The sequence below is a fragment of the Nerophis ophidion genome, linkage group LG22, assembly GCF_033978795.1.
Source record: "Nerophis ophidion isolate RoL-2023_Sa linkage group LG22, RoL_Noph_v1.0, whole genome shotgun sequence".
Lineage (NCBI taxonomy): Eukaryota > Metazoa > Chordata > Actinopteri > Syngnathiformes > Syngnathidae > Nerophis > Nerophis ophidion.
Window position 1 is genome coordinate 13,892,425 of NC_084632.1, and position 21,353 is coordinate 13,913,777.

The following is a 21,353-nucleotide window of genomic DNA, read 5'->3' on the forward strand; positions in this document are numbered from 1 at the left end:
GTCCAAATCACAAGTGTCCACAGTTCTTCCCGCATCCTCCAATCATGTGTGGCAGCATTGGGGTACTTTGTAGAAAAAGACGAAGAAAGGTCGAAATTAGACCATTTTTCAGAAGTGCGCCTCATAATCCCATGCGCCCTATGGTCCGGAAAGTACGGTACTTTTAATTCAACTTTATAAAGTTTGGGGCGGTATAGCTCGGTCGGTAGAGTGGGCGTACCAGCAACCTGAGGGTTCCAGGTTCGATCCCCGCTTTTGCCATCCTAGTCTCTACCGCTGTGTCCTTGGGCAAGACATTACCCACCTGCTCCCAGTGCCACCCACACTGGTTTAAATGGAACTTACATATTGGGTTGTCACTATGTAAAAGCACTTTGAGTCACTGGAGAAAAAGCGCTATATAAATATAATTCACTTCACTTCAAAATATATGATGGTAACCCCATTATCATGTGGTGCACGCAACACCAGCTCATTTTCGGTTTGGTAAGGCAGTGTTTTTCAACCTTTTCTGAGCCGGGGCAGATTTTTTTAATTTAAAAAATTTGGAGGCACACCAATAGCAGAAAACATTAAAAAATCAAACTCAGCGGCCGATATTGACAGTTAAAAAGTATTTCTCGCAATTGTTGGATATGACTTTAAAGCATAACCAAGCATGCATCAATATAGCTTTTGTCTCAAAGTATGTGTACTGTCACCACCTGTCACATTACGCCGTGACTTATTTGGAGTTTTTTGCTGTTTTCCTGTGTGCAGTGGTTTACTTCTTGTCTCGCGCTTCTATTTTGGTGGATTTCCCTCTTTATTGGTTTTTTCCTGTAGCAGTTTCTTGTCTTCCTTGAACGTTTTTTCCCGCTAATTAAGTTGTGCGGACGCTATCCTTCTTTGTGGGGACATTGTTGATTGTCATGTACGGATGTACTTTGTGGACGCCGTCTGCTCCAGGCGCTGCAAGTCTTTGCTGTCGTCCAGCATTCCTTTTTTGTTGACTTTGCAGCCAGTTCAGTTTTAGTTTCGTTTTGCAGAGCCATCCCTATGCCTTTTCTTAGCGGCACTCACCCTTTGTTTACTTTTTGTTTAAGTGTTAGATACCTAGGCACAGTGGTTGAAAAACACTGTGGTAAGGCACACAAAGCTGAACAGATGTTTCCAAGAAGGGACATAGTCTGTGGTAAAATCCAAGGCGATGATGTAGCCTCATAGGTCAGGTGGGAAGAGGGCCTTTTAGCGCTATTACCCGCACCTGCTTTTTTTCGCAATCAAGACTATTTAAGTTGTGCAGACGCTCTCCTTCTTTGTGGGGACATTGTTGATTGTCATGTCATGTACGGATGTACTTTGTGGACGCCGTCTGCTCCACACACTGCAAGTCTTTGCTGTCGTCCAGCATTCCGTTTTACTTGACTTTGCAGCCAGTTCAGTTTCAGTTTCGTTTTGCTTAACCATCCTTTAGCTTTAATGCCTTTTCTTAGCGCCACTCACATATTGTTTACTTTTTTGTTTAAGTATTAGATACCTAGGCACAGTGGTTGAAAAACACTGTAGTGAGGCACACAAAGCTGAACAGATGTTTCCAAGAAGGGACATAGTCTGTGTTAAAATCCAAGGCGATGATGTAGCCTCATAGGTCAGGTGGGATGAGGGCCCTTTTAGCAGAATTCTGCTCCGGGGGGCTCCGGGGATGTCAGCACCAGCACCGCTTGGCAAGTCTGGGAAACAAACACAGGCTGTCTGTCCGCCTGTTTCCTGAGGTTCCTCACAAGTGACAGCTTTCCATTCAGCAATCTGCCCGCTCCGCTGATTTGAATGGGATTGTTGTTATATGTGTGTGTCGGAAACCAAATGTGCAAGCGCTGCAGGTCTGTGTGAAATACGCGTGTGTGCGAATGCCCGGCAGACGGTATTTTAGCTAAATATTTTTCAGATTCCCGACTCCAGCTGGCAGGGAAGTGTGACGTTGGCGGCCAAAAATAACACGAGTTAGCCGCACAGAGAGGTCGACGTCATCCCGAATAACTTCATGAACTATAAATCATTTGTCCCCTTCAATTAGGTCGATAAAACATCACGCCGCCCCGTTCTGATGCATGAGAGAGAAAAACGGAGCGCAGCGTTTCGCACATCAGGTTCGTTTAGACGTTGGATAAATGGCGGACGTTGCCACGCAGCGGACCGGAGAATCCATCAAGGACACAATTTGACTTGGCTTTTCATTTGTCTGATTTGTTAGACCTCTATTACGTTCATTCTGGCTTACTCGTCACCTCATGTGCATGCAAATGATGTAGTGATTTTATTCTCTTTAAAACTCAATTCTCAATTTTTCGGGTACACTGGAAAAATCAGTGTACAAAAACAAGAAAAAAAATACAAAAATGAGGGGTATTTTACTTGAACTGAGGAAAATTGTCTGCCAATAGAACAAAAAAAATGGCTTGTCAAGACTTTCCAAAACAAGTAAAATTAGCTAACTTTAATGAACACAAAAATACCTTGAAATAAAAATATTCTCACTAATAAAAAGTGCACTTTTCTTGGTAGAAAAAAAAAATGAGACCTTTTTTCTCAATATGTTGAAAAATATTCTTAAATTAAGTAAATGCTAGTACCATTATCTGGACATAATGATATGCGCTTGGCATTACATTTCTTGAAAACAGCAATCTGAAGTGATTTTTGGTCTAGAACATGTTTTGCTTATTAATTTTTGACATGTTTCTTGCTACTTTAGGTTGTATATTTTTACATGAGATTTCCAATTCATTTTATCATCTATTATTAACCCTTTCAATATTTAATCAATCAATCAATCAATGTTTACTTATATAGCCCTAAATCACTAGTGTCTCAAAGGGCTGCACAAACCACCACGACATCCTCGGTAGGCCCACATAAGGGCAAGGAAAACTCACACCCAGTGGGACATCGGTGACAATAATGACCCAGTAGGACGTCGGTGACAATAATGACTATGAGAACCTTGGAGAGGAGGAAAGCAATGGATGTCGAGCGGGTCTAACATGATACTGTGAAAGTTCAATCCATAATGGATCCAACACAGTCGCGAGAGTCCAGTCCAAAGCGGATCCAACACAGCAGCGAGAGTCCCGTTCACAGCGGAGCCAGCAGGAAACCATCCCAAGCGGAGGCGGATCAGCAGCGCAGAGATGTCCCCAGCCGATACACAGGCGAGCAGTACATGGCCACCGGATCGGACCGGACTCCCTCCACAAAGGAGAGTGGGACATAGAAGAAAAAGAAAAGAAACGGCAGATCAACTGGTCTAAAAAGGGAGTCTATTTAAAGGCTAGAGTATACAAATGAGTTTTAAGGTGAGACTTAAATGCTTCTACTGAGGTGGCATCTCGAACTGTTACCGGGAGGGCATTCCAGAGTACTGGAGCCCGAAATGAAAACGCTCTATAGCCCGCAGACTTTTTTTGGGCTTTGGGAATCACTAATAAGCCGGAGTCCTTTGAACACAGATTTCTTGCCGGGACATATGGTACAATACAATCGGCAAGATAGGATGGAGCTAGACCGTGTAGTATTTTATACGTAAGTAGTAAAACCTTAAAGTCACATCTTAAGTGCACAGGAAGTCAGTGCAGGTGAGCCAGTACAGGCGTAATGTGATCAAACTTTCTTGTTCTTGTCAAAAGTCTAGCAGCCGCATTTTGTACCAACTGTAATCTTTTAATGCTAGACATGGAGAGACCCGAAAATAATACGTTACAGTAATCGAGACGAGACGTAACAAACGCATGGATAATGATCTCAGCGTCTTTAGTGGACAGAATGGAGCGAATTTTAGCGATATTACGGAGATGAAAGAAGGCCGTTTTAGTAACGCTTTTAATGTGTGCCTCAAAGGAGAGAGTTGGGTCGAAGATAATACCCAGATTCTTTACCGTGTCGCCTTTTTTAATTGTTTGGTCGTCAAATGTTAGAGTTGTATTATTAAATAGAGTTCGGTGTCTAGCAGGACCGATAATCAGCATTTCCGTTTTTTTGCCGTTGAGTTGCAAAAAGTTAGCGGACATACATTGTTTAATTTCATTAAGACACGCCTCCAGCTGACTACAATCCGGCATGTTGGTCAGCTTTAGGGGCATGTAGAGTTGGGTGTCATTAGCATAACAGTGAAAGCTAACACCGTATTTGTGTATGATGTCACTTAGCGGCAGCATGTAGATGCTGAAGAGTGCAGGGCTAATAAATAATATGTCAGTGTGTTCTAAGTAATCTACTTTATGAATAATCCTTATAGCTCTTTTCTGTAATTGATACAATGCCTTTATGTTACTCTTATAAGTGTTCCCCCACACTTCCACACAGTAGCTGTTATATGGCAATATAAGTGCACAATACAATATGCGCATTGCCCTATAATCTAACACATATTTTACCTTGTTTAATATAAAAATACTCTTAGACATCTTTTTTTGTACATGTGCAATATGAGATTTCCATGTCAGACCGTCATCCAGTATCACTCCTAAAACTCTAAGTTCAGAAACCCTTTCAATATCAATTCCATCTATTGACAGTTTGACGGTGTCCTCTCTTTTCCTCTTACCAAAAATCGTAAACTTAGTTTTTTTTACATTTAGTGATAATTTGTTGACATCAAACCATCTCTTAAGTTTAATAATTTCCTGTTCAATAAGTATTGATAACGCTTTTAAGTCATGCCCCGAACTATAAAAGTTGGTGTCGTCCGCAAATAAAACAAATTTCAATAACTTTGATACCTCACATATATCGTTAATATACAAAATAAACAATTTAGGTCCCAAAACCGAACCTTGTGGAATTCCACATTCAATCCTCATTTGTTCAGATGTATTACCCAAAAAATCCACAATATATAAAAACAAAACATTCCTTTGACAAAAAGGGTATAAAAAAAATTACAAAAACTTAAAGTGTCAAATTGATCTGAGGTTGATCTAGAGCAGGGGTGCCCATTACGTCGATCGCGAGCTACCAGTCGACCGCGGGGGGTATGTCAGTCGATCTCCAGCCAGGCTTTTAAAAAAAATAGACCTAAAAATTAGTGATCATCAATCTTCACCAAGACGTCACTTAAATGACATTCACGGTACCGGAGGGTCTTGTGAGATGACGCTGGCTGCTGCAAGATCATTATTATTAAAAAATGACCGAGAGGAAGGCGAGAAACACTTTTTATTTCAACAGACTCTCGCGCCGTACCTTCCGTCAAAACTCTAAAGGCCGACTGCACATTTCTTATCCTCACAATAAAAGCCCTGCTTCATGCTGCCTGCGCTAACTAAATACAGAGTCTCGGAAAACTGGCGTGCACAAGCGATCCCTCAGAAAGCTGGCGTGCACATCACTTGTGCACGCCAGCTTTCCGAGACTCTTATTTTGTTAGCGCAGGCAGCATGAAGCAGGGCTTTTATTGTGAAGATAGGAAATGTGCAGTCGGCCTTTAGAGTTTTGACGGAAGGGACGGCGCGAAAGTCTGTTGAAATAAAAAGTATTTCTCGCCTTCCTCTCTGTCATTTTTTCATAATAATGAACTGGCAGCAGCCAGCGTCATCTCACAAGACCCTCGGGTGCCGTGAATGGCAATCAAGCAAGCTACGGAATTTGCCGCCAATGTTTTTCTTGTAAAGTGTATGGAAGCTGGATGAATTAGATGCCAAAAACCAACCACTTTCATGTGGTATTGTACAGAAAGGACAACTTTTTTCTCTTCCATTTGAAAATGTGGGCATTATCATTACTGTCTGATTCCAATCAATGCAAGTCATCAGAATCAGGTAACACACCAACTTATATTCTTGTCTTTGTGAAAGAAAGACATCTATATGTGTTACACATGCTTGTATTATCATTAAACACATTTAACTTGTTTACAAAAATGTCTCTTTCCTAAATAAATAAATATAAATGATATATATAAATGAGGTAGATCCCCTCGAGTTGGTCAATTGAAAAGTAGCTCGCCTGCAGAAAAAGTGTGGGCACCCCTGATCTAGAGATTTAAGCAATGAAAGTGAAATAAAACAATGTATGAAGAAAAGAAACCCATTTTACGCAAAACACAAACGACCAATGCAGACGACACAAGTTCCCAGAAAGGAACAACAATTAAATTATTTTCTTTATTTTTTAAAATACCTGTAGTCAATTGATTTAATCAGATTTTCACTTATAATCGATTATTCGTGCAGTCCTAAACTGATGCATTCCACTGCATTGCAAAGATAAACCTCCATTCGAATAACAGCAGGTAGTTTTTACTTTTTATTTTATTATTATCATTTTGCCATATCTGGAACCAGCTGACGGCAAACCCAACAAACAACTTTGACTGCTGCCCACCGTGGGTCAAGTACAGATTAGAAAACACTAAAGCTGGACTGGCAGCTAATCAATACATTTGCATGTCCCAATTCAGTAACTCGACAAGGACAGACAAGGGGAATCAATTTATTGTCAGAAGAATCCTTTGAAGTCACTGAATCTGAGCATCACACCTGTCAACCCTCGCATTTTAATAGGTTCACTTATAGCGTAACACGTATAGGGACTGATAAACATGAAGGACACCCATGCCTAAGAGACCTCACAGCAGGAACAAGACATTGATACAATGTTGATTATACATACAGTCGTGGTCAAAAGTTTCTTGAGTTTCCAATAATTTCTTCGACTCTTATTTTTTTGTGATAGAGTGATTGGAGCACATACTTGTTGGTCACAAAAAAAAAAATTCATGAAGTTTGGTGTTGTGAGCCGGTTCCCGGATCACATCTTTAGTCTGGCTTTTGAGTCCTTTTTGGGGTTTTCTAATTATATTTGGACTCTTACAGTTCTGAGTTTTGCACGCCCTGTTTTATCTCTGTTGGCAATTGTTTACTTTAGTATTTAAGCCCGCATTCTTCCTCAGTTCGTTCTTGGCTAATGGTTTGCGGTAAGCAACAATCACGTTTATTATTTAGCTTTGTATTAACCTTGCTAAGTCACGTCTTAGCTTCTGTGCGCTCGACACGTGCTTCTGTGGACACTTTGGACTCGATGCTTGCTAACTAGTAGCATTAGCTTTCATTTATGTTTTGTACAAGTTTTCCTTTACCCTTTTGTATATTAAAATCAGCTCTTACCTGCTATCGTGCCTGTCTGGTCCCACTGCATCCTGGGGTGACACCTTCGCGCATCATTATGCGTTCCAAATGTGACAGTTTGGTTCTTTTATGAATTTATTATGGGTGACCAAATCTTCTGGCTCAAAAGTATACATACAGCAATGTTAATATTTAGTTACATGTCCTTTGGCAAGTTTCACAGCAATAAGGTGCTTTTGGTAACCATCCACAAGCTTTTAGTTGAGTTTTTGACCACACTTCTTGACAAAATTGGCGCAGTTCTGACATGGACTTGTTTCTTCAGAATTGTCCACACATTTAAGTCAGGACTTTGGGAAGGCCATTCTAAAACCTTAATTCTATCCTGATTCAGCCATCCCTTTACCACTTTTGACGTGTGTTTGGAGTCATTGTCCCACACCCAACCGTGCACAAGACCAAACCTACGGGCTGATGATTTTAAGTTGTCCGGAAGAATTTGGGAGGTAGTACTTCTTTTATATTGTCCCATTTACTCTGTAAAGCAGTGGTCCCCAACCTTTTTGTAGCTGCGGTACGGTCAACCAGGGGGGGGGGATTATTTTTATTTATTTATTTTATTTTATTTTTGTCATGAAAAAGGGAGGTTTTTTTGGGTTGGTGCACTAAGTGTAAGTGTATCTTGTGTTTTATGTTGATTTAATAAAAAAAAATAAAAATATATATATATTTTAAAAAATATATATATATGAAGTGAAGTGAATTATATTTATATAGCGCTTTTTCTCTAGTCACTCAAAGCGCTTTACATAGTGAAACCCAATATCTAAGTTACATTCAAACCAGTGTGGGTGGCACAGGGAGCAGGTGGGTAAAGTGTCTTGCCCAAGGACACAACGGCAGTGACTAGGGTGGCGGATGCGGGAATCGAACCTGCAACCCTCAAGTTGCCGGCGCGGCCGCTCTACCAACCGAGCTAAAAATTATTCTGCGGCCCGGTACCAATCGAGCCCGGTAGTTGGGGACCACTGCTGTAAAGCACCAGTTCCATTGGCAACACAACAGGCCCAGAGCATAACACTACCACCACCATGCTTGACGGTAGGTGTGGTGTTCCTGGGATTAAAGGCCTCACCTTGTCTCCTCCAAAAATATTTCTAGGTATTGTGGCCAAACAGCTCAATTTTTGTTTCATCTGACCACAGAACTTTCCTCTTATATTTGTCCATGTGATGTCAGATAAAACAACGTTGCAAAATAGTTGTATTCGTAAATTGAGACAACGGTTACGTCTAATCTCGGATGCACGTTGTCGTTTGGGAAATGACCAAATTTCAATGGTCAAATCAACATCGGAACCCAACATTGATTAAACATCATCAAAAAGCATGTTTTTCCAATGTTATGTTTAAACTTGCTCAATGTCAGTACCTAACTCAACAAGTTCTCAACGTTGTTTTAATGTCTTGTAGCTGCTGGGTTATTGTAGGGAGAGGAATGGTGGTTGATGGCAGTTGTTGGATAAGTGCTGAGGATGACACTATCGTCCAAGGGTACACACACTGACAAGGGGTTGAACACGAGTAGAAAAGCCTCCATCTTTTCCATTCCAACTGTCCTTATCGCTTTGTCAACCTCATTCATCTTTGCAACTGATGAGTGCCTTCTGCCAGTGCCTCTCCAGGACTAAGCACACACACCTCCGCCGTGACTCTCACTGATACACACAAAGCCAAGATCAAGAAATGAGGTAACCAAGATGGACGACGCATTTGCACAACTGCTAGTGCATGGATAAAAATCTCTGTCCAACTCAAAGAGATCAAGAGAGTGCTTAAAACAATGTATTAAAACCGAGGGCCAAACCAGGGACAACATCAAGAGAGGCTCTCTATCTTTACACACACCGGTGTTTAAGGGCCACAAGCGACACTTTGAGGTAATTGTTTGAGACGTTTCCGCAGTTTTCTCTGGCCACTTACATGAAAAAGGTGAAGACGGAGGATTTACTGGACAGACTGCAAATCGTAGGGCTATAGTCACCCATGAGAGTCCTACAGCCTACTTCAAGTATTTGAGTTGAGAGGTTGATGACAAGGTCCTGGAATTGCAACTCAGACTTTCCCTTAAAGCAGTTTTGACACAAAAATCAACCATTAATTGTATTATGCTGTCAGTATTCAATCATATCTTCACTGGGACTAAGACTACACTGTACTTTTCACTTGAACTGTGTTTTAATAGCTAAATGTCACTGTTAAAAGCTCGATTCAGTCAACCAGCGTTAACATCCGTCCATTCTTTTCTATGTCCAAAAGTACACCTTTCACACCAGCGCTTAGGACAATGGAAGTTAAAGTTGAAGTACAAAAACTCTGTTTCCATTTGAGTTGGGGAGTTGTGTTAGATGTAAATATAAACCGAATACAATGATTTGCAAATCCTTTTTAACCCATATTCAATTGAATGCACTACAAAGACAAGATATTTGATGTTCAAACTCAAACTTTATGTTCTTTTTTGAAAATAATAATTAACTTAGAATTGCATGGCTGCATCACGTGCCAAAGTAGTTGGGAAAGGGCATGTTCACCACTGTTTCATCACCTGTTCTTTTAACAACACTCAAACGTTTGAAAACTGAGGAAACTAACTGTTTGAAGCTTGAAAAGTGGAATTATTTCCCATTCTTGTTTTATGTAGAGCTTCAGTCGTTCAACAGTCCGGGGTCTGTGCTGTCGTATTTTACGCTTCATAATGCGCCACATATTTTCGATGGGAGACAGGTCTGGACTGCAGGCGGGCCAGGAAAGTACCCGCACTCTTTTTTTTTACAAAGCCACGCTGTTGTAACACGTGCTGAATGTGGCTTGGCATTGTCTTGCTGAAATAGGCAGGGGCGTCCATGAAAGACGGCGCTTAGATGGCAGCATATGTTGTTCCAAAACCTGTATGTACCTTTCAGCATTAATGGTGCCTTCACAGATGTGTAAGTTAGCCATGCCTTGGACACTAATGCACCCCCATACCATCACAGATGCTGGCTTTTCAACTTTGCGTCGATAACAGTCTGGATGGTTCGCTTCCCCTTTGGTCCGGATGACACAATGTCGAATATTTCCAAAAACAATTTGAAATGTGAACTCGTCAGACCACAGAACACTTTTCCACTTTGCATCAGTCCATCTTAGATGATCTCGGGCCCGGAGAAGCCGGTGGCGTTTCTGGATGTTGTTGATACATGGCTTTCGCTTTGCATAATAGAGCTTTAACTTGCACTTACAGATGTAGCGACAAACTGTATTTAGTGACAGTGGTTTTCTGAAGTGTTCCTGAGCCCATGTGGTGATATTCTTTAGAGATTGATGTCGGTTTTTGATACAGTGCCGTCTGTGGGATCGAAGGTCATGGTCATTCAATGTTGGTTTCCGGCCATGCCGCTTACGTGGAGTGATTTCTCCAGAAGATTTTGATGATATCATGAACCGTAGATGTTGAAATCCCAAAATTTCTTGCCATTGCACTTTAAGAAACGTGGTTCTTAAACTGTTTGACTATTTGCTCAGGCAGTTGTGGACAAAGGGGTGTACCTCGCCCCATCTTTTCTTGTGAAAGACTGAGCATTTTTTGGGAAGCTGTTTTTATACCCAATCATGGCACCCACCTGTTCCCAATTAACTTGCACACCTGTAGGATGTTCCAAATAAGTGTTTGATGAGCATTCCTCAACTTTATCAGTATTTATTGCCACCTTTCCCATCTTCTTTGTCACATGTTGCTGGCATCAAATCCTAAAGTTAATGATTATTTGCAAAAAAAAAAAATGTTTATCAGTTTGAACATCAAATATGTTGTCTTTGTAGCATATTCAACTGAATATGGGTTGAAAATGATTTGTAAATCATTGTATTCCGTTTATATTTACATCCAACACAACTTCCCAACTCATATGGAAACGGGGTTTGTGTGTCAAAAAGTACACCTTTCACACCAGCGCTTTGGGCAATGGAAGTGAACCATGGTTAAACACCCTACGAACATTAATAATAATCGATATGTAGTACCAATGCAAATTGAGACTAGCGACACTTTGAGATAATTGTCTGAGATGTTTCCGCAGTTTCCTCAGGCCACTACCATGAAAAAGCTGAAGACGGAGGATTTACTGGACAGACTGCAAATTTTAGGGGTATTGTCACCCATGGGAGTCCTACAGCCTACCTCAAGTATTTGAGTTGAGAGGTTGAAACCCACTACTACCGACCACGCAGTCTGATAGTTTATTTATCAATGATGAAATATTAACATTGCAACACATGCCAATACGGCCGGTTTTGTTTACTAAATTGCAATTTTAAATTTCGCGCGGAAGTATCATGCTAAAACGTGGTGTCATGCATTGTTGAAGACATTTTGTTCCAGCACCAGTCTTAGCTATAAGTCGTCTGCTTTCATCGCATAAGTCCACAGTATTATGGACATCTGTGTTGCTGAATCTTTTGAAATTTGTTCAATGAATAATGGAGACGTCAAAGAAGAAAGCTGTAGGTGTGAAGCGGTGTATTGCGGCCGCCTTTAGCAACACAAACACAGCCGGTGTTTCATTGTTTACACTCCCAAAAGATGACAGTCAAGCTTTACTAAGGAACAGAGATGTCAAGCGAACACGGTTGGATTGGACCACACACACAAAGTACAGTGTATTATGCAGCGATCATTTGGAAGGATCGTGTTTCGAAGAGGGTCCCTTGCGAAGGGCAGAGATGGGCATCGCCACCACTCGTCGACTGGTGCGGGGCCGACCTTCAGGTTGTACAGGTACGACCATATAATCTCACTAAAACACTAGTAACACAATAAGCAGATAAGGAATTTTCCAGAATTATCCGAGTAAATGTGTCTAAAAACATCTGAATTGCTCCCACTGCCCTCGTCTTTTTTTTTTCTAGTCCTTCACTCTCACTTTCCTCATCCACGGATCTTTCATCCTCGCTCAAATTAATGTGGAAATCGTCGCTTTCTCGGTCCGAATCGCTCTCGCTGCTGGTGGCCATGATTGTAAACAATGTTCAGATGTGAGGAGCCCTACAACACGTGACGTCACACGCACATCATCTGCTACTTCCGGTACAGGCAAGGCTTTATTATTAGCGACCAAAAGTTGCAAACTCTATCGTCAATATTCTCTACTAAATCCTTTCAGCAAAAATATCGACGAAATGATCAAGTATGACACATAGAATGGACCTGCTATTCCCGTTTAAATAAGAAAATCTCATTTCAATAGGCCTTTAAAGTAGATTTGACACAAAAATCAACCATTAATTGTGTTATGCTGTCAATATCCAATCATATCTTCACTGGCTAAGACTAAACTGTACTTTTAGCTTGAACTGGCAGTTCTAGAAACAGATTGTGATTCAATAGCTAAATGTCACTGTTAAATGCTCCTTTCAGTCAACCAGCATTAACATCCAATCATTCATTTTTATGTTAAAAAGTACACCTTTCACACCAGTGCTTAGGTCATTGGAAGTGTACCATGGTTAAAAACCCTACAAACATTAATAATCGATACGTACCGCCAATGCATTTATGTATTCTCAGAGTTTAGAATTCATCGCAGCTGCACTGTTCAGTTTTGTCTTTCATTACGTTCACACTACAGATATAACATCTAATCCGTGTGTAAGATTTAAACATCCTTGCACAACAATTTAAACGACGTCAATTTCATATCATGTCTGTTTACATCATGTCCGAAAAGGAGTGGGAAGAAGCAAAGCTTATTTAATCCTAGCCCCGTTCCCACTTCGGAGTATTTACAAATAAACACATTAATTTGCTGACCGTTTCATAGTAAAATGACAACTGTGAATGAGCAATACAACAGTTTTGTAACATGTAATTATTTAAGTCAGTCATCATAAACATACTGAAATTAAGAATATCTTATTTTTAATAAGGTTAAAAGTAGGGCTGTGAATCTTTGGGTGTCCTACGATTCGATTCAATATCGATTCGATAATATATCGATTTCTTCGATTCGATTCAAAAACGATATTTTTCCAGATTCAAAACAATTCTGTGTTCATTCAATACATAGGATTTCAGCAGCTTTTATAATTGTAAAGGATAATGTTTTATCAACTGATTGTAATAATGTAAATTTGTTTTAACTATTAAACCAAAACTATGAATTATTTTGTCTTTGTGAAAATATTGGACACAGTGTGTTGTCAAGCTTATGAGATGCGATGCAAGTGTAAGCCACTGTGACACTATTGTTTTTTTGTTGCTTTTTTTATAAATGTCTAATGATAATGTCAATGAGGGATTTTTAATCACTGCTATGCTGAAATTATAACTAATATTGATACTGTTGTTGATAATATTCATTTTTGTTTCATTACTTTTGGTTTGTTCTGTGTCGTGTTTGCGTCTCCTCTCAATTGCTCTGTTTATTGCTGTTCTGAGTGTTGCTGGGTCAGGTTTGGTTTTGGAATTGGATTGCATTGTTATGGTATTGCTGTGTAGTGGTTTGTTGGATTAATTGAAAAAAAAATTTAAAAAAATAAAAAAAATCGATTTTTTAAAAGATGAGAATTGATCCTGAATCACACAATGTATTCGGATACATTTTTCCCACACCCCTAGTTGAAAGTATTTCTCATAATTCTTTGTATTTTGTAAGCACTATTAATTGGAACAACCTCTTAAACTGGATCATATCAGTACAATGTTTAACTTCTTTACTTAATCCATTCCATAATTTAATTCCACATACTGATATGCTAAAGATTCTAAGTGTTATATGTGCATACAAGTTTTTTAGACTAGATTTTCCTATACGGTTATATTTATTTAGTTGAGAAGACGGGACGGCGTGGCGCGGTTGGGAGAGTGGCTGTACTAGCAACCTGAGGGTTCCTGGTTCAATTCCCACCTTTTAGCAACCTTGTAACGTTCGTTGTGTCGTAGAACAGTTCTCAAATGGGGGTACTTGAAGGTATGCCAAGGGGTACGTGAGATTTAAAAAAAAAATATTCTGAAAATAGCAACAATTCAAAAATCCTTTATAAATATATTTATTGAATAATACTTCGACAACATGTGAATGTAAGTTCATCAACTGTGAAAAGAAATGCAACAATGCAATATTCAGTGTTGACAGCTAGATTTTTTGAGGACATGTTCCATAAATATTGATGTTAAAGATTTATTTTGTGAAGAAATGTTTAGAATTAAGTTCATGAATCCAGATGGATCTCTATAACAATCCCCAAAGAAGGCACTTTAAGTTGATGATTACTTCTGTGTACAAATATTTATGATTGAATCACTTGTTTATTTAAGTTTTTAGTTATTTTTATCTTTTTTTAGTTCAAAAAAGACCACTACAAATGAGCAATATTTTTGCACTGTTATACAATTTAATAAATCAGAATCTGATGACATAGTGCTTTATTTTACTTCTTTATCTTTTTTTAAACCAAAAATGCTTTGCTCTGGTTAGGGGGTACTTGAATTAAAAAAGACATTCACAGGGGGTACATCACTGAAAAAAGGTTGAGAACCACTGTCCTTGAGCAAGACACTTCACCCTTGCACCTGATGGGTCCTGGTTAGCGCCTTGCATGGCAGCTCCCACCATCAGTGTGTGAATGAGTGTGTGAATGGGTGAATGTGGAAATAGTGTCAAAGCGCTTTGAGTACCTTGAAGGTAGAAAAGCGCTATACAAGTATAACCCATTTGCCAATTGTTGTACATTATTTGGTAGCAGGTTAAAGTTTGCTCGGTGCATAATTTTAGTTATGTTTAATTCATCATACACTCCTTTTTGTTAAAACAAAGCCAATAATGACATTTACTTGTGGTCCCAAATTGCACCGAAACACATTTTGGTACCAGTACCAAAATATTGGTACTATTGATTATTTATATTTTCTAAACACTGCTAGTATTTAGATCTGGTATGCGCGTTTGAATGCGTAAATGACTGTTATTTTTTATGTTTTACCGGAGCAACGCTCCAATTTAGATGTCTTTTTAATGCACTGGCAATAAAGGCATTCTATTCTATTCGCTAAAGAAGGTCATGTTGTCTTGTTGCCTCGTCCTTCACTTTAAGCGCGAGTAAAGAATGCTCCGAAAAAACAAGAGATGATACGGTAGTATCTGCTCACAGATCTTACCTGGCGGTTGTTTGAGGACACTGGAGCTAGTCCTGGATAGTCCCACTGCTGCGATGAGGCCGGATGCGGTGTTTGCGATTCCAAGATGCGGAGGACAGTAGGGAGCTTGCAGGTAAGATGATTTATTCCAAAAAATAAAAAATAAAAATGGCAGACCAATTTAGGGGGTTGTGCTGCTGGGAAGCCTGAAGCTAATTTAGCATAGCAAAATAGAGACTTTAGAAACAGTGGCAGTAGGGTGAAGTCCACATAAACAGTTGCATGTAACAAACAAGACTGGCAGGGTGAGATTGGTATAAGAAGGGGGGACGATTGTGATTGGCAACAGGTGTGTGTTCTAATCATCAACCAGTGTGCCCGCTCAACGCTCCTAGCAACAAGAACGGTAACCAAGGCCAGAAAGAAGTGCTGAGAACCGAACTAAACTTGGGAGAATCTTTAACTAAAGCATGACAAGACATGATCTGATGCACAGGTTATGCCACCCATGGATTAGTTACATGCAGGATTCTCACAGGAATGTACCTAAACAAGCTGAAATGACCACAGTCGCCCCCTAGTGTGCAAGCGTATGGCCAACCATAGGGCAACCACGTGGGATTGATGGCAATTTTCAATCTTTCATTTTATTTTTATTTTTCTTAATCAATCTTCCATCCATCCATCATCTTCCGCTTATCCGAGGTCAGGTCACGGGGGCAGCAGCCTAAGCAGGGAAGCCCAGACTTCCCTCTCCCCAGCCACTTCGTCTAGCTCTTCCCGGGGGATCCCGAGGCGTTCCCAGGCCAGCCGGGAGACATAGTCTTCCCAACGTGTCCTGGGTCTTCCCCGTGGCCTCCTATCGGTTGGACGTGCCCTAAACACCTCCCTAGGGAGGCGTTCGGGTGGCATCCTGACCAGATCCCCGAGCCACCTCATCTTGCTCCTCTCGATGTGGAGGAGCAGCGGCTTTACTTTGAGTTCCTCCCGGATGGCAGAGCTTCTCACCCTATCTCTAAGGGAGAGCCCCGCCACCCGGCGGAGGAAACTCATTGCAGCCGCTTGTACCCGTGATCTTATCCTTTCGGTCATGACCCAAAGCTCATGACCATAGGTGAGGATGGGAACGTAGATCGACTGGTAAATTGAGAGCTTTCCCTTCCGGCTCAGCTCCTTCTTCACCACAACGGATCGGTACAGCGTCCGCATTACTGAAGACGCCGCACCGATCTGCCTGTTGACCTCACGATCCACTCTTCCCCCACTCGTGAACAAGACTCCTAGGTACTTGAACTCCTCCACTTGGGGCAGGGTCTCCTCCCCAACCCGGAGATGGCACTCCACCCTTTTCCGGGCGAGAACCATGAACTCAGACTTGGTGGTGCTGATTCTCATTCCGGTCGCTTCACACTCGGCTGCGAACCGATCCAGTGAGAGCTGAAGATCCCGGCCAGATGAAGCCATCAGGACCACATCATCTGCAAAAAGCAGAGATCTAATCCCACGGCCACCAAACCGGAACCTCTCAATCTTGTTTTTGTTTATTTTGTGGCGAGTTTGGCCCGTTTTTCCGAATAAATGAGTCTCAAATCAAATAATCTCTGACTATCAAAGCCTAACCACAACTTCATTGTGCCCGAGAATGAACGAATGACTCAATCATCTTGAATTTAAACACACTGCACACGTGCGAATGAAGGGCATACTTACTTAACAGCCATACATGTCACACTAAGGGTGGCAGTATGAACAATGTCTACACTGTCATAAACATGTGTCATATAGTGAAAACCCAATAAAGTGAGGTGAATTATATTTATATAGCACTTTTTCTCTAGTGACTTAAAGCGCTTTACATAGTGAAACCCAATATCTAAGTTACATTCAAACCAGTGTGGGTGGCACTGGGAGCAGGTGGGTAAAGTGCCTTGCCCAAGGACACAACGGCAGTGACTAGGTTGGCAGAAGCGGGAATCGAACCTGCAACCCTCAAGTTGCTGGCACGGCCACTCTACCAACCGAGCTAAACCGCTAAATAAAGAACAACAACAAATACATTTTGGAAGAATAAAACGCATAAACACTAAAGAACAAATACCGTATTTCCTTGAATTGCCGCAGGGCATATAGTATGCGCCTGCCTTGAATTACTGCCGGGTCAAACTCGCTTCCCAAAATAATTAGCGCATGCTTAGTATTACCGCTTGGTCAAACTCGTGACGCTTCCCCTGTCATCCTTTTCAAAATGGAGGAGGCCGATTTTAATACCGGTAATTTGAATCGCATAAAGGGAAGACGATTAAGAGCTATTTAGTAGGATTTAAGGTCCAAGCTTACATCACACTCAATTTTTTACTGCATACCTTTGGTAAGTGCCGTAGTGAGAAGAGGTTTTAAAATAATTAGCGCATGCTTACTTTTACCGCTCTTTGGTAAGCGCAGGAAATTCAAGGAAATACGGAAACTGTAATTCCCTGCAGCACCAACTCTTCCAGGACGCTACAATGTAAACAAAGGCCATTGGTGGATCTACACCTAACATCCACTGCAATAATAGCACGTACAATAGCATATGTAGTCAATACGACTTTGATTACATCGATATTTTTAAACATCACAAAATCTTCTTTTGCTTTTTTTAAAAATACATTATGTTTATAAACTCAGGAAATATGTACCTGGACACATGAGGACTTTGAATACGACCAATGAATGATATCGGATTGATACCCAAATGTGTGGTATCATCCAAAAGTAATGTAAAGTATCAAAGAAGAGAAGAATACGTGATTATTACATTTTAACAGAAATGTAGATAGAACATGTTTAGAGAAAGTAGGCAGATATTAACAGTAAATGATCAAGTGGATTAATAATTAATTTTTCTACCGCTTGTCCTTAATAATGTTGACAAAATAATAGAATGATAAATGACAGAATATGTTTTACTGCATACGTCAGCAGACTAAGATAGGAGCCTTTATTTGTTTACTTACTACTAAAAGATAAGTTGTCTTGTATATTCACTATTCTATTTAAAGGGGAACATTATCACAATTTCAAAAGGGTTAAAAACAATAAAAATCAGTTCCCAGTGGCTTGTTTTATTTTTCGAAGTTTTTTTCAAAATTTTACACCTCTCGGAATATCCCTAAAAACAGCTTTAAAGTTCTTGATGTTCGCTATTTGCGATGCGACTGTCCATTTCCCTGTGACGTCATACAGGGCAGCCAATTCAAACAACATGGCGGTTACCACAGCAAGATATAGCGACATTAAATAGCTCAGATTCAGACTCGGAATTCAGCGGCTTAAGCGAAAACGAAATTGAAGAAGAAATTGAAGCTATTGAGCGAATAGCTATTGACGCTATTCGGCCATAGCGTGGGTGTACCTAATGAAGTGACCCATAGCATGGCTGCCTTATTAGCATCGCCGGTAAAATGTGCGGACCAAACGATCAGGACTTTCGCATCTTGTGACACTGGAGCAACTTAAATCCGTCGATTGGTAAGTGTTTGTTTCGCATTAAATGTGGGTATCTAGTTTCAAATGTACATACAGCTAGCGTAAATAGCATGTTAGCATCAATTAGCTGGCAGTCATGCTGCGACCAAATATGTCTGATTAGCACATAAGTCAACAACATCAACAAAACTCACCTTTATGATTTTGTTGACTTAATCGTTGCAAATGCATCTGCAGGTTATCCATACATCTCTGTGCCATGTCTGTCTTAGCATCGCCGGTCAAATGTGAAGACACTGTGGCAAATTCAATGGGGGTCTGGCGGCAGATTTCTTGCCAGTGGTGCAACTTGAATCCCTCCCTGTTAGTGTTGTTACACCCTCCGACAACACACCGACGAGGCATGATGTCTCCAAGGTTCTAAAAAATAGTCGAAAAAACGGAAAATAACAGAGCTGAGACCCGGTGTTTGTAATGTGAAAATGAAAATGGCGGGCGTATTACCTCGGTGACGTCACGTTCTGACGTCATCGCTAAAAGACCGATAAACAGAAAGGCAGAGTTGTTAATTTGCCAAAATTCACCCATTTAGAGTTCGGAAATGGGTTAAAAAAATACATGGTCTTTTTTCTGCAACATCAAGGTATATATTGACACTTGCATAGGTTTGGTGATAATGTTCCCCTTTAAGGACAAAATTGCAACAAAAAAACATGTTTAATGTATTGTAAGATTTTTTGGGGTAAGATAAAGCCAATAATGACATTTTTGGTGGTCCCCTTTATTTAGAAAAGTACCGAAAAGTACCAAAATATTGGTATCGGGACAACAATAATGCACACACACTAAGCACCCATGGCAGAAATGTAAATCAGTGCCTATGTGGACAACAGTGTTGTCAAACTCGTTTATATTGGAAGACCACATCACTGTTATGGCTGCAGCTTGTAACAGTAAATAATATATGGATATAAATATATGAGGATTTGCCTCGTGAGTATTACATGACTGCCTATGCATTTAATTATGTATTTTTTTCATAAGAGCTGTAAAAAATTTAGATTTTGTAGGAAAAACGTGGCAGCTTGGACACCATAATTTTACAGTAAATGGTACGGTGTTTTTAATAGCATATTACTGTGAATGGAATTGTTTTACGATAAAATTCTGCCCACTGAGCTGGCACATTTTTTTTTTTTTACGTAAAATCTATGGTTGTTAGGTTACGGTCTGTAAGTGTAAATGGAAAAAAAAAACATTTTCGGGTAAAATTCTGGTGACTGAGTTGCAAGTTTATTGTAAAATCTATCGTCATTTTAATATATAACTTGCTTTGAAATAATCAGTCAGGCAGATATTAAAGTGTTTACTTTTGTTTTAACAAAAACATGTTTGGTGTGTATGATTTTTGTTGCATCATTAGATATGCATTTGCATGCATTATTCTTTTTCTATCAAAATAAAAAAAACTAATATATTTAGTAAGAAAAGTACTTTATAGACGCATATTTCCAGAATTTGGCGAGGCATGTAAATGATGTGGCAGGCCTAATCTTGGTCCCCTGGCCTTGAATTTGACACCTGTGAGATAGAGCATGGGAACTAGGACTACACATGTACATTTTTTCAAGTGACAAAAAGAAGTTCCTATAACTGACAGCAAATGTACTTTGTCAAAGACACTGTACATCACAATGCATGTAGATCATCCTCTCTTAAAGGGGAACATTATCACAATTTCAGAAGGGTTAAAACCACTAAAAATCAGTTCCCAGTGGCTTATTTTATTTTTCGAAGTTTTTTTTCAAAATTGTACCCATCCCGAAAAAAGGCTTTAAAGTGCCTGATTTTCGCTATCTTTAAATCCATCGTCTATTTTCCTGTGACGTCATTTAGTGATACCAACATGGCGGAGAGCACAGCAAGATATAGCGACATTAGCTAGGATTCAGACTCGGATTTCAGCGTCTTAAACGATTCAACAGATTACGCATGTATTGAAACGGAATTTTGGAGTATGGAGGCAGATAGCGAAAACGTAATCGAAGAAGAAACTGAAGCTATTGAGCGAATAGCTATTGACGCTATTCGGTGATCGCCTTCGATTGAGTGTCGCAGGATGTCCATACATCTCTGTGCCATATCTGCCTTACCATCGCAGGTAAAATGTGCAGACGGTGTATTGTTTGGATGGCAAGTTTGTCACTTCAATCTTTAATTTGTTGTTCATTATTCACATTGTGTATGTGTGTGTTTATGTTGTCATCTGCTGTGTCCAATTCGATGTTGCCTCTTCCTATTTGATATCAAGTTAATTTTAGTGCGGTGCTGCTCGTGGCTTTTACAAGTAAAAAAATATATTTCCTGGTTTGAACTTGTTGCACTTACGATGCCGTCTTGTTGTCGACATAAAACCACATTAAAGGTAGCGTCCCACATTACGTCAAGCTATCGCTAAGGACTTTGTAACGGCCTTAAAATTAATTAATTAGATTAGATCAGGGGTCCCCAAACTACGGCCCACGGGCTGAATCTGGCCCTCGAGCATCCAAAATCCGGCGCGCGGGAAGTCCCGGGTTAAAAAGTATATATATATTTTTTTGTGTT